Source organism: Rhipicephalus microplus, unplaced genomic scaffold, assembly GCF_043290135.1.
Source record: "Rhipicephalus microplus isolate Deutch F79 unplaced genomic scaffold, USDA_Rmic scaffold_230, whole genome shotgun sequence".
NCBI lineage: Eukaryota > Metazoa > Arthropoda > Arachnida > Ixodida > Ixodidae > Rhipicephalus > Rhipicephalus microplus.
Window position 1 is genome coordinate 65,001 of NW_027464801.1, and position 12,500 is coordinate 77,500.

At 60.4% G+C, this 12,500-nt stretch overlaps 1 non-coding gene across 1 annotated transcript; it reads left to right on the forward strand.

Moving 5' to 3' along the window:
• Positions 1 to 9,070: 9,070 nt before the first annotated feature.
• LOC142792638 (small subunit ribosomal RNA) lies at positions 9,071 to 10,885 on the forward strand. Its single transcript, XR_012891091.1, has one exon. It is a non-coding gene; the product is annotated as a small subunit ribosomal RNA (ribosomal RNA).
• Positions 10,886 to 12,500: the final 1,615 nt, after the last annotated feature.

The window sequence follows — 12,500 nt, forward strand, 5'->3', positions numbered from 1 at the left end:
ACCCTGAACCGCGCCAAGTACGAAAGGAACGGCGCGCAGTAGGGGTTTAAAACAAAGCTGGTCCCAAAACCGCGCCAAGTACGAAAGGAACAGCGCGGTCGAGACTCGGAAGAAAAAGCTTTCAAAGTGTCGTAGCACGATGCACACTGCTGTTCGTGTGGAACAAACGTGACTACCGTGCTGTACGGTGGAGTTCTGTGCGCAAAAGCGGCGGGTGTGTTTCTAAGCACCACAGCGTTGTGTCAAAAAAGAGGTGCCTGAGAGAAACGCATGCGACTGCCGTGCTTTGCGGCATAGCACCGTGCGCAAAAACGGTGCGCATGCAAGAGGTGTCAGAGCTAGCGAACTTTTGCCACGAGCAACAGGTCACTAAAAGCCTATAGATGACGGTGTTGGAGGAAAAGAAAAATATCGAGAAAGCACTGCGGTGTGCCGTGCGTAGGGACGGGCGCGCGTGCCACATGCCGCCGAAATATGGGTGTCGGAGAAAACAGAGTGCCGCGCGTAACGAGGGGCGCGCGTGTTACAGAGAGATATGCCCAAACGCATGAAAGTGTACGCAGGTGTCCTAAGGCAGTTTTTTTTTTTTCCTCATTTTGATGTCGCCCCGGCTGACGTGGTTTTCGTTTTTCCGTGCCGCCCCGGCTGACGCGGTTTTCGTTTTTCCGTGCCGCCCCGGCTGACGCAGTTTTTGCGCCGCCCCGGCTGACGCGGTTTTCGCGCCGCCCCGGCTGACGCGGTTCCGACTTTGCACTTTTTGGCTCACCCCGGCTGGCGGCCCACTCACTCGATCGCCAGGTCTGTTTGCCCCGGTGGTTCCACCGCCAGGCTTAAGCGCGAACTTTTTTTGTTTGTTTTCTTTTGATTAAGCGCAAGCTTTTTTCTTTGTTTTCTTTTGATTAAGCGCGGGCTTTTTTCTTTGTTTTTTTTGCATTCGCCCCGGCAGACGCGGTTTTTGCGCCGCCCCGGCTGACGCGGTTTTTGCCGCCCCGGCTGACGCAGTTCGGACTTAGCACTTTTCGGCTGTGCCTGGCTGGCGGCCCACTCACTCGATCGCCATGTCTGTTTGCCACAGTTTTCCCGGTGGTGCCGCACCCGGGCTCGCCCCGGCTGACGCGGTTTCGTGCCGCCCCGGCAGACGCGGTTTTCGCGCCGCCCCGGCTGACGCGGTTTCGTGCCGCCCCGGCAGACGCGGTTTTTTGCCGCCCCGGCTGACGCAGTTCGGACTTGGCACTTTTTGGCTGAGCCTTGCTGGCGGCCCACTCACTCGATCGCCATGTCTGTTTGCCACAGTTTTCCCGGTGGTGCCGCACCCGGGCTCGCCCCGGCAGACGCGTTTTTTTTTTCTTTCGCCCCGGCTGACGCAGTTTTCGCGCCGCCCCGGCAGACGCGGTTTTCGCGCCGCCCCGGCAGACGCGGTTTTTTGCGCCGCCCCGGCTGACGCAGTTCGGACTTGGCACTTTTTGGCTGAGCCTGGCTGGCGGCCCACTCACTCGATCGCCATGTCTGTTTGCCACAGTTTTCCCGGTGGTGCCGCACCCGGGCTCGCCCCGGCTGACGCAGTTTTCGCGCCGCCCCGGCTGACGCGGTTTCGTGCCGCCCCGGCAGACGCGGTTTTTTGCGCCGCCCCGGCTGACGCGGTTTTTTGCCGCCCCGGCTGACGCAGTTCGGACTTGGCACTTTTCGGCTGTGCCTGGCTGGCGGCCCACTCACTCGATCGCCATGTCTGTTTGCCACAGTTTTCCCGGTGGTGCCGCACCCGGGCTCGCCCCGGCAGACGCGTTTTTTTTTTTTTCTTTCGCCCCGGCTGACGCAGTTTTCGCGCCGCCCCGGCTGACGCGGTTTCGTGCCGCCCCGGCAGACGCGGTTTTTTGCGCCGCCCCGGCTGACGCGGTTTTTGCCGCCCCGGCTGACGCAGTTCGGACTTAGCACTTTTTGGCTGAGCCTGGCTGGTGGCCCACTCACTCGATCGCCATGTCTGTTAGCCACAGTTTTCCCGGTGGTGCCGCACCCGGGCTCGCCCCGGCTGACGCAGTTTTCGCGCCGCCCCGGCTGACGCGGTTTCGTGCCGCCCCGGCAGACGCGGTTTTCGCGCCGCCCCGGCTGACGCGGTTTTTGCCGCCCCGGCTGACGCAGTTCGGACTTAGCACTTTTCGGCTGTGCCTGGCTGGCGGCCCACTCACTCGATCGCCATGTCTGTTTGCCACAGTTTTCCCGGTGGTGCCGCACCCGGGCTCGCCCCGGCTGACGCAGTTTTCGCGCCGCCCCGGCTGACGCGGTTTCGTGCCGCCCCGGCAGACGCGGTTTTCGCGCCGCCCCGGCTGACGCGGTTTCGTGCCGCCCCGGCAGACGCGGTTTTTTGCCGCCCCAGCTGACGCAGTTCGGACTTAGCACTTTTTGGCTGAGCCTTGCTGGCGGCCCACTCACTCGATCGCCATGTCTGTTTGCCACAGTTTTCCCGGTGGTGCCGCACCCGGGCTCGCCCCGGCAGACGCGTTTTTTTTTTCTTTCGCCCCGGCTGACGCAGTTTTCGCGCCGCCCCGGCAGACGCGGTTTTCGCGCCGCCCCGGCAGACGCGGTTTTTTGCGCCGCCCCGGCTGACGCGGTTTTTTGCCGCCCCGGCTGACGCAGTTCGGACTTGGCACTTTTTGGCTGAGCCTGGCTGGCGGCCCACTCACTCGATCGCCATGTCTGTTTGCCACAGTTTTCCCGGTGGTGCCGCACCCGGGCTCGCCCCGGCTGACGCAGTTTTCGCGCCGCCCCGGCTGACGCGGTTTCGTGCCGCCCCGGCAGACGCGGTTTTTTGCGCCGCCCCGGCTGACGCGGTTTTTTGCCGCCCCGGCTGACACGGTTCGGACTTTGCACTTTTCGGCTGTGCCTGGCTGGCGGCCCACTCACTCGATCGCCATGTCTGTTTGCCACAGTTTTCCCGGTGGTGCCGCACCCGGGCTCGCCCCGGCAGACGCGTTTTTTTTTTTTTTTCTTTCGCCCCGGCTGACGCAGTTTTCGCGCCGCCCCGGCTGACGCGGTTTCGTGCCGCCCCGGCAGACGCGGTTTTTTGCGCCGCCCCGGCTGACGTGGTTTTTGCCGCCCCGGCTGACGCAGTTCGGACTTTGCACTTTTTGGCTGAGCCTGGCTGGCGGCCCACTCACTCGATCGCCATGTCTGTTTGCCACAGTTTTCCCGGTGGTGCCGCACCCGGGCTCGCCCCGGCAGACGCGTTTTTTTTTTTTCCTTCGCCCCGGCAGACGTGGTTCCCCCCCCCCCTCCGTCTTTCTTTTTGTTTTTTTTTTTCGCCGCGGCTGAAGTGGATTTTTCGGTGCCTCGACGCCCCGGTAGTCGCGGTTTTTCCGTTTCCGCACGGCCCCGGCTGACGCTGCTCGGTCACAGTCGCCTTTTGTGGTGATTGCAGACTTCTTGAGCGCGGGTGTTTTTTTTTTTTGTTGTTGTTGTTGTTTTATTACGCATTCGCTCCAGCAGACGCTGTTTAGACTTTTTGTTTCCTCTTTTATCCTGCGACGAGGTGACGAGGTTTATTCGGTGCCCCGCCGCCCCGGCTGAAGTGATTTTTCCTGTCCCGTGCCGCCCCGGCTGACGCGGTTGGGACTTCGCGTTTGTTCGGCCGCCACGGGTTTTGGCGCACTCGCTCGGTTGCTTGTTGTTGCCACTTGTTGCGAACCCAGGTTTCTTGAGCGAGCGCGGGCGTTTTTTCTTCCTTTCTTTCTTTGTTCTATGTGTTAGCGAATCGGCCTTTAATATCACACGAGGACTCACAACCAACAATTTTCAGTTTGAAGTGTAAAAAATCTGCAGGTGTTGACGTAACTGACTTGCCCCGTACCCTTGAGTACATCCATGAAGTTCTCGTAGTACTACTAAATCGCATTATTCCAAGTGGAGAAATTCCCATAAACTTGCAAACCTCTACACGAAAATCGGTGCGCGTGATAAAGTTGAAAATTATCGTCCGATATCAAATGTGCCTTCTATAACACAAATTCTAGGAAAAAAAAAAAAAAAACACTTGTTCGCCGTTTTCTGCGCCGTGACTGGCAGCACTCCGGCGAAGCGAAACGGGGTCGATTCGAGCACGATATCGGCGTCTTTCGACGTGCTCGCCGGCGACCGTCGCACGAGTACGTCGCACGAGCGCGTCTGCCGGGGCGCCGTTTGCGAAGCCGACGCAAAAGTGGGAACCGCCGCTCGGATGATCGCCGCTTTCGGCAGAGTGAGTGTTGGCACTCCGGGGAAGCGAAACAGCGTGAATGCGCCCACGAAATCGGCGTATTTTGAAGTGCCCGCCGGCGACCGTCGCACGAGTACGGTAAACCGCGTCAGCCGGGGCGTAGTTCGGGACGCCGACGAAAAAGTGGGAAGCGCAACTCGGATCTTCGCCGTTTTTGCAGGAGTGAGTGGCGGCCCTCCTGCGAGACCAAGAAGCATCGATTCGTGCACGAATTCGGCGCCTTTCGACGTGATCGCCGGCGACCGTCGCTCGAGTAGGGCAAACCGCGTCTGCCGGGGCGGGCTTCGGGACGCCGATGCGAAAGTGGGAAACGCTGCTCGGATGTTCGCCGTTTTTGGCCGAGTGAGTGCTGGCACACGGGCGAAGCCAAACGGGGCCGATTACGGCACGATATCGGCGTCTTTCGACGTGCCCGCCGGCGACCGTCGCACGAGTACGGTAAACCGCGTCAGCCCGGGCGGAGTTCGGGACGCCGATGCGAAAGTGGAGAACGCCGCTCGGATCTTCGCCGTTTTTGGAGGAGTGAGTGGCGGCACTCCGGAGAAGCCAAGGAGCGCCAATTAGCGCACGATATCGGCGTCTTTCGACGCGCTCGCCGGCGACCGTCGCACGAGTAGGGCAAACCGCGTCTGCCGGGGCGGGGTTTACGACGCCGACGCAAAAGTGGGAACCGCCGCTCGGATGTTGGCCGTTTTTGGCAGAGTGAGTGCTGGCACTCCGGCGACGCGAAAGAGCGCGAATGCGCCCACGAAAGTGGCGTATTTGGACGTGCGTGACGGCGACCGCTGCAGGAGTACGAAAAACCACGTCAGCCGGGGCGAGCGACACACGGCGGTCTGGGTGCTTATCGCTGCTATTATAGGGGCACCCCGGCAGACGCAGAAAAAAAAAAAAAATTTTCGACCTTCTTTTTTGCTGGTCGAGCTCGGGTAACCCAGGTCGCAATGGGAGCCGCGCACGAAAGCGGCGTCGCGAGACGCGTTCGCGGTCGCTAGTCGCACGAGCTCGGCAACCGCGTCAGCCGGCGCGGAGTTCGGGATGCCGACGGCTAAGTGGGTACCGCTGCTCGGATGTTCGCCGTTTTTGGCCGAGTGAGTGCTGGCACTCCGGTGAAGCCAAGGAGCGCCAATTCGTGCACGATATCGGCGTCTTTCGACGTGCCCGCCGGCCACCGCCGCACGAGTACGGCAAACCGCGTCTGCCGGGGCGGGGTTCGCGACGCGTACGCAATAGTGGGAACCGTCGCTCGGATGTTCGTCGTCTTTGGCCGAGCGAGTGCTGGCACTCCGGCGAAGCGAAACGGGGCCGATTCGGGCACGATATCGGCGTATTTCGACGTGCTCGCCGGCGACCGTCGCACGAGTACGGCAAAGCGCGTCTGCCGGGGCGAGGTTTGCGACGCCGACGAAAAAGTGGGAAGCGCCGCTCGGATCTTCGCCGTTTTTGCAGGAGTGAGTGGCGGCCCTCCTGCGAGACCAAGAAGCATCGACTCGCGCACGATATCGGTGTCTTTCGACGTGCCCGCCGGCCACCGCCGCACGAGTACGGCAAACCGCGTATGCCGGGGCGGGGTTGGCGACGCCGACGCAAAAGTGGGAACCGCCACTAGGATGTTCGCCGTTTTTGGCAGAGTGAGTGCTGGCACTCCGGCGAAGCGAAAGAGCGCGAATGCGCCCACGAAAGTGGCGTGTTTGGACGTGCTTGACGACGACCACCGCAGGAAAACGAAAAACCACGTCAGCCGGGGCGAGCGACCCATGGCGGTCTGGGTGCTTATCGCTGCTATTATAGGGGCACCCCGGCAGACGCAAAAAAAAAAAAAAATTTTTTTTCGACATTCTTTTTTGCTCGTCGACCTCGGGTGACCCAGGTCGCAGTGGGAGCCGCGCACGAAAGCGGCGTCGCGAGACGGCTTCGCGGTCGCTAGTCGCACGAGCTCGGCAACCGCGTCTGCCGGGGCGGAGTTCGGGACGCCGACGGCTAAGTGGGAACCGCCGCTCGGATGTTCGCCGTTTGTGGCCGAGTGAGTGCTGGCACTCCGGCGAAGCCAAACGGGGCCGATTCCGGCACGATATCGGCGTCTTTCTACGTGCTCGCCGGCGACCGTCGCACGAGTACGGCAAAGTGCGTCTGCCGGGGCGGGGTTTGCGACGCGTACGCAATAGTGAGAACCGTCGCTCGGATGTTCGTCGTCTTTCGCCGAGCCAGTGCTGGCAATCCGGCGAAGCCGAACGGAGCCGATTCGGGCACGATATCGGCGTCTTTCCACGTGCTCGCCGGCGACCGTCGCACGAGTACGGTAAACCGCGTCAGCCGGGGCGGAGTTCGGGACGCCGATGCGAAAGTGGGAAGCGCCGCTCGGATCTTCGCCGTTTTTGGAGGAGTCAGTGGCGGCACTCCGGTGAAGCCAAGGTGCGCCAATTCGCGCACGATATCGGCGTCTTTCGACGTGCCCGCCGGCCACCGTCGCACGAGTACGGCAAACCTCGTCTGCCGGGGCGGGGTTTGCGACGCCGACGCAAAAGTGGGAACCGCCGCTCGGATGTTCGCCGTTTTTGGCAGAGTGAGTGCTGGCACTCCGGCGAAGCGAAAGAGCGCGAATGCGCCCACGAAAGTGGCGTGTTTGGACGTGCTTGACGACGACCACCGCAGGAAAACGAAAAACCACGTCAGCCGGGGCGAGCGACCCATGGCGGTCTGGGTGCTTATCGCTGCTATTATAGGGGCACCCCGGCAGACGCAAAAAAAAAAAAAAATTTTTTTCGACATTCTTTTTTGCTCGTCGACCTCGGGTGACCCAGGTCGCAGTGGGAGCCGCGCACGAAAGCGGCGTCGCGAGACGGCTTCGCGGTCGCTAGTCGCACGAGCTCGGCAACCGCGTCTGCCGGGGCGGAGTTCGGGACGCCGACGGCTAAGTGGGAACCGCCGCTCGGATGTTCGCCGTTTGTGGCCGAGTGAGTGCTGGCACTCCGGCGAAGCCAAACGGGGCCGATTCCGGCACGATATCGGCGTCTTTCTACGTGCTCGCCGGCGACCGTCGCACGAGTACGGCAAAGTGCGTCTGCCGGGGCGGGGTTTGCGACGCGTACGCAATAGTGAGAACCGTCGCTCGGATGTTCGTCGTCTTTCGCCGAGCCAGTGCTGGCACTCCGGCGAAGCCGAACGGAGCCGATTCGGGCACGATATCGGCGTCTTTCCACGTGCTCGCCGGCGACCGTCGCACGAGTACGGTAAACCGCGTCAGCCGGGGCGGAGTTCGGGACGCCGATGCGAAAGTGGGAAGCGCCGCTCGGATCTTCGCCGTTTTTGGAGGAGTCAGTGGCGGCACTCCGGTGAAGCCAAGGTGCGCCAATTCGCGCACGATATCGGCGTCTTTCGACGTGCCCGCCGGCCACCGTCGCACGAGTACGGCAAACCTCGTCTGCCGGGGCGGGGTTTGCGACGCCGACGCAAAAGTGGGAACCGCCGCTCGGATGTTCGCCGTTTTTGGCAGAGTGAGTGCTGGCACTCCGGCGAAGCGAAAGAGCGTGAATGCGCCCACGAAAGTAGCGTATTTGGACGTGCTTGACGGCGACCGCCGCAGGAGTACGAAAAACCACGTCAGCCGGGGCGAGCGACCCACGGCGGTCTGGGTGCTTATCGCTGCTATTATAGGGGCACCCCGGCAGACGCAGAAAGAAAAAAAAAAATGGGGACATGGCGTGCGTCACCGTGCGGCTTCGCAGCGTTGCCGAAGTCGCCGAGCCCTTCGACTGAGCCGAACGGCGGACAGGGAACGTTGGTCGGCCGTTCTAACCTGTCGGTGCCACGCCGAGACGTCGTTAAGGAAAACCGCGTCGTGGGCCTCTACGACGCCGTCGAGTCGTTGTACGTTTGGTGTCCAGCGTGTCGGCGGCGAGTAGCGGACACGTCGTTCACGACTTCGGTCTTTCGCAGTCGACGCGAACTTGCGGAGAGTCGTGGTGCCTCACGTTTTCGGCAGAAACCGCGGCGGAATTTTCCCGTGCGTGCGCGCACGACCTCGGTGCTGTGCCGTCAGCGTAGTGTTGCACAAACTCGTGGCCTACCCAAGGTGCGGTACGTTTGCGGCCGTATCCTCGGTGGGAATTTCGTGAGTAGGGTCGCAAATTCTACGACCTCGGCGGGTTTGAGAGCGACGTAGACTTGTGGCACGCTCAACATGCCACACGTTTCGGGGCACACCCGCGGTGAAATTTTCTCGAGTACGCTCGTATTAGGGCCCAAGGAGGTCTGGGTACTTATCGCTGCTATTATGTGGGGGTTCTCGTGAGCGGCGTACGCGAAAGCGACCGGGTGTCTGATATGCGGCGGGCTTCGGCCTCGTCAAGCGTGTCCTCGGGTCTGCTCCAGGGGAATCCACGGCAGTCGTCTGCAGCCTCATCCGCTTGATGCGTTAGGGGCTGGTTGTCGGACGGTGCCGTTTTACCACGATATCGAGGTGTGTTCCGTGTCGTCCTCGGGCGATTCAGATGCGAAAGCGCCGAAGACGCGGGCGTGACCCGTCGTCTGGCGGCTTTGCAGTCTCGGCTCCGTTGCTAGTTCCGGCCGGTCCACCGACAGTGCAGCGGGCTTGGGCAACCCGCACGGCGCGACCGAGTCGATGCAACGAAAAAGAGCGAGCATGAACGTGCTTCTTGCCGCACGGCTCCCACTCGTCTTTCGGGAAGGTTGTGCCGTAGCGAGCTCGAACGCCGTCATCTCGGAGTGCAAAATAAGCGTGTTGGGGCGCCTGAAGGTGGCCTCCGCCGCACACAGACTGCGTCCGGCCCGCCGAGGGCGAGGACGGACGCGCAGTCGAACGATTACCTGGTTGATCCTGCCAGTAATCATATGCTTGTCTCAAAGATTAAGCCATGCATGTCTAAGTACATGCCGAAATAAGGCGAAACCGCGAATGGCTCATTAAATCAGTTATGGTTCCTTAGATCGTTTCTTCCTACTTGGATAACTGTGGCAATTCTAGAGCTAATACATGCAGTGAGCCTGGAGCCCTTTGGGTAACGGGTGCTTTTATTAGACCAAGATCGATCGGGTTTCGGCCCGTATTGTGTGGTGACTCTGGATAACTTTGTGCTGATCGCATGGCCACGAGCCGGCGACGTTTCTTTCAAGTGTCTGCCTTATCAACTTTCGATGGTAGGTTACTTGCTTACCATGGTTGTTACGGGTAACGGAGAATCAGGGTTCGATTCCGGAGAGGGAGCCTGAGAAACGGCTACGACATCCAAGGAAGGCAGCAGGCGCGCAAATTACCCACTCCCGGCACGGGGAGGTAGTGACGAAAAATAACAATACGGGACTCTTTTGAGGCCCCGTAATTGAAATGAGTACACTCTAAATCCTTTAACGAGGATCAATTGGAGGGCAAGTCTGGTGCCAGCAGCCGCGGTAATTCCAGCTCCAATAGCGTATACTAAAGCTGCTGCGGTTAAAAAGCTCGTAGTTGGATCTCAGTTCCAGACGAGTAGTGCATCTACCCGATGCGACGGCTCGGACTGAACATCATGCCGGTTCTTTCTTGGTGCACTTCATTGTGTGCCTCGAGATGGCCGGTGCTTTTACTTTGAAAAAATTAGAGTGCTCAACGCAGGCGAGTCGCCTGAATAAACTTGCATGGAATAATAGAACAAGACCTCGTTTCTGTTCTGTTGGTTTTTGGAATACGAGGTAATGATTAAGAGGGACGGACGGGGGCATTCGTATTGCGGCGCTAGAGGTGAAATTCTTGGACCGTCGCAAGACGAACTACTGCGAAAGCATTTGCCAAGAATGTTTTCATTGATCAAGAACGAAAGTCAGAGGTTCGAAGGCGATCAGATACCGCCCTAGTTCTGACCATAAACGATGCCAACCAGCGATCCGCCTGAGTTACTCAAATGACTCGGCGGGCAGCTTCCGGGAAACCAAAGTATTTGGGTTCCGGGGGAAGTATGGTTGCAAAGCTGAAACTTAAAGGAATTGACGGAAGGGCACCACCAGGAGTGGAGCCTGCGGCTTAATTTGACTCAACACGGGAAAACTTACCCGGCCCGGACACTGGGAGGATTGACAGATTGAGAGCTCTTTCTTGATTCGGTGGATGGTGGTGCATGGCCGTTCTTAGTTGGTGGAGCGATTTGTCTGGTTAATTCCGATAACGAACGAGACTCTAGCCTATTAAATAGGTGCGGGGTTCCCAGCACCTTACAACCTTCTTAGAGGGACAAGCGGCTCCTAGCCGCACGAAACAGAGCAATAACAGGTCTGTGATGCCCTTAGATGTCCGGGGCCGCACGCGCGCTACACTGAAGGAAGCAGCGTGTCTTTATCCCTGTCTGAAAAGACTGGGTAACCCGTGGAACTTCTTTCGTGATTGGGATAGGGGCTTGCAATTGTTCCCCTTGAACGAGGAATTCCCAGTAAGCGCGAGTCATAAGCTCGCGTTGATTACGTCCCTGCCCTTTGTACACACCGCCCGTCGCTACTACCGATTGAATGATTTAGTGAGGTCTTCGGACCGATGTCCGGCGCGGCCTTTCGGTTGCGCCGGTCTGTTGGAAAGATGACCAAACTTGATCATTTAGAGGAAGTAAAAGTCGTAACAAGGTTTCCGTAGGTGAACCTGCGGAAGGATCATTAACGGATTGTGAAGGGTGAGCGCCTCAGCTGCGTCTGCGCCCGACACTTTCTGCCGCTGACCCCGTTTGGACGCGGGGTCGGCTTTTCCCCACGGGGCTGCCTGAATGTGGAGCGGCACCCCGTGACAAATTGTTGCGCCCAGCGGACGCCAACACCGCGACCTTGGACGGTCGGCCAGGTGGCGGACGCGGGTACAAACGGCGCAACGCACTCATAGGTCGGCTTTCGACCCGCCACTGCACCGTGGCTCGAAGCGCTCGAAATGCGCGACCCGACCGCTGCGGGACCGCCTAGTACTGTAAACAGGAGCGGCGGAGCGCGAACGGCGAGTCGTGGTTACGTCGGTAGAAGGCGAGGCTGCGCGTTCCCGAAACGCCAGCCGAGTGCCCTCCCGACCGTTCGAGCGTGCAAGAACGAGACCCGACAATCGCGCGGCGACTGCCAAGTACGAGAGGAACGGCACAAGCGTCGGCGGTCGGTCAAGGAACTGGCGATGTGACGGGTCCGCTGTGCACCAGTGCATACCGTCCCGCCGTCCGCGGCAAGCGCCTCCGCGTCCTCGGGTGACGGAGGCTGCCGGTCGGTTCTTGCAGGCGAGGGATCTCGCTGGCACCGGTTCGCGTTGACGCGCGGCCGGTCATGGCACGGCGATGCGACGGCCGAGGTGCGCAGTACTCGATGGAGGAACCGCACGCTCCGATGACCGTCCCGCCCTCCGCGGCGTATGCGTACCGACCGTAATGGTTGCAGCAGCGCCGGCCGGCTTTTGAATTCGCCACACGAAACACGGTGCGAGATCGCGGTTAGGGGAGCGTCGACGTTGCCAGGCGTTTTGCTTGCTGCCGAGGGAAAGGCGGCACGGCCACGTCGCGCTCGTCGCGATTAGCGGGTCTGCGCGCTTTGGGAAGGTGCCGCAACGACTTGCCGAAAGAGGAAGCACGGAAGAACGAGGGACTTGGACGTCCCGACAATTGAACGCACTTGCGGCCAGGCCCTTGCTGGCTTCGTTCTTCCGCCTCGAGTAGGCTCGTACGCGGCTCCGGCGCCGAAAGTGGTCCTTGGCACCGACTTCGGTGGACGTGGGAAGTGCCGCGCAAGTACGGCGCGCCTGGCTCCACCTGTTGGCTAAAGTAGGCAGCCGGATCGGCATTTTGGTGTGCGGTGGCAAACCGTGGATGCGAAAAAAGCTTGTGCGATTTCGTGGAACAAAAAGCGGGGGTCCCCCTTTTTATGCGGAGGAGACCGACCCGCCCGCCGTGGTGAACCGCGACGCCACGGTAAAAACGGGAGAGGCTTGTCGATGGGACCGTGCATCCCGCGCTCCACGGAGGCCGGGAGGCGGCCGCCCGAGGAAATGTGTAGCCGTCGAGGCCCGCATCTGCGTGCACTCTTATCCAAATGGGTGTACCGCAGGCATTTTCTGGTTAGGCGGGCCAATGAGAGCGAGCACACAACGATACCTACGGGTCCGGCTTGGAGAACCGGCTTCGACGCCTCCCGAGTATTTATAGAGGGGTGGACCACGAAAGCACTCGCAAGTAGCGGAAGCGAAACGCCGTCCGAAACACACCGTTTGCTCGATTTGCGGCAGCCGAAAAAGGCGCGGCAGAGTTTT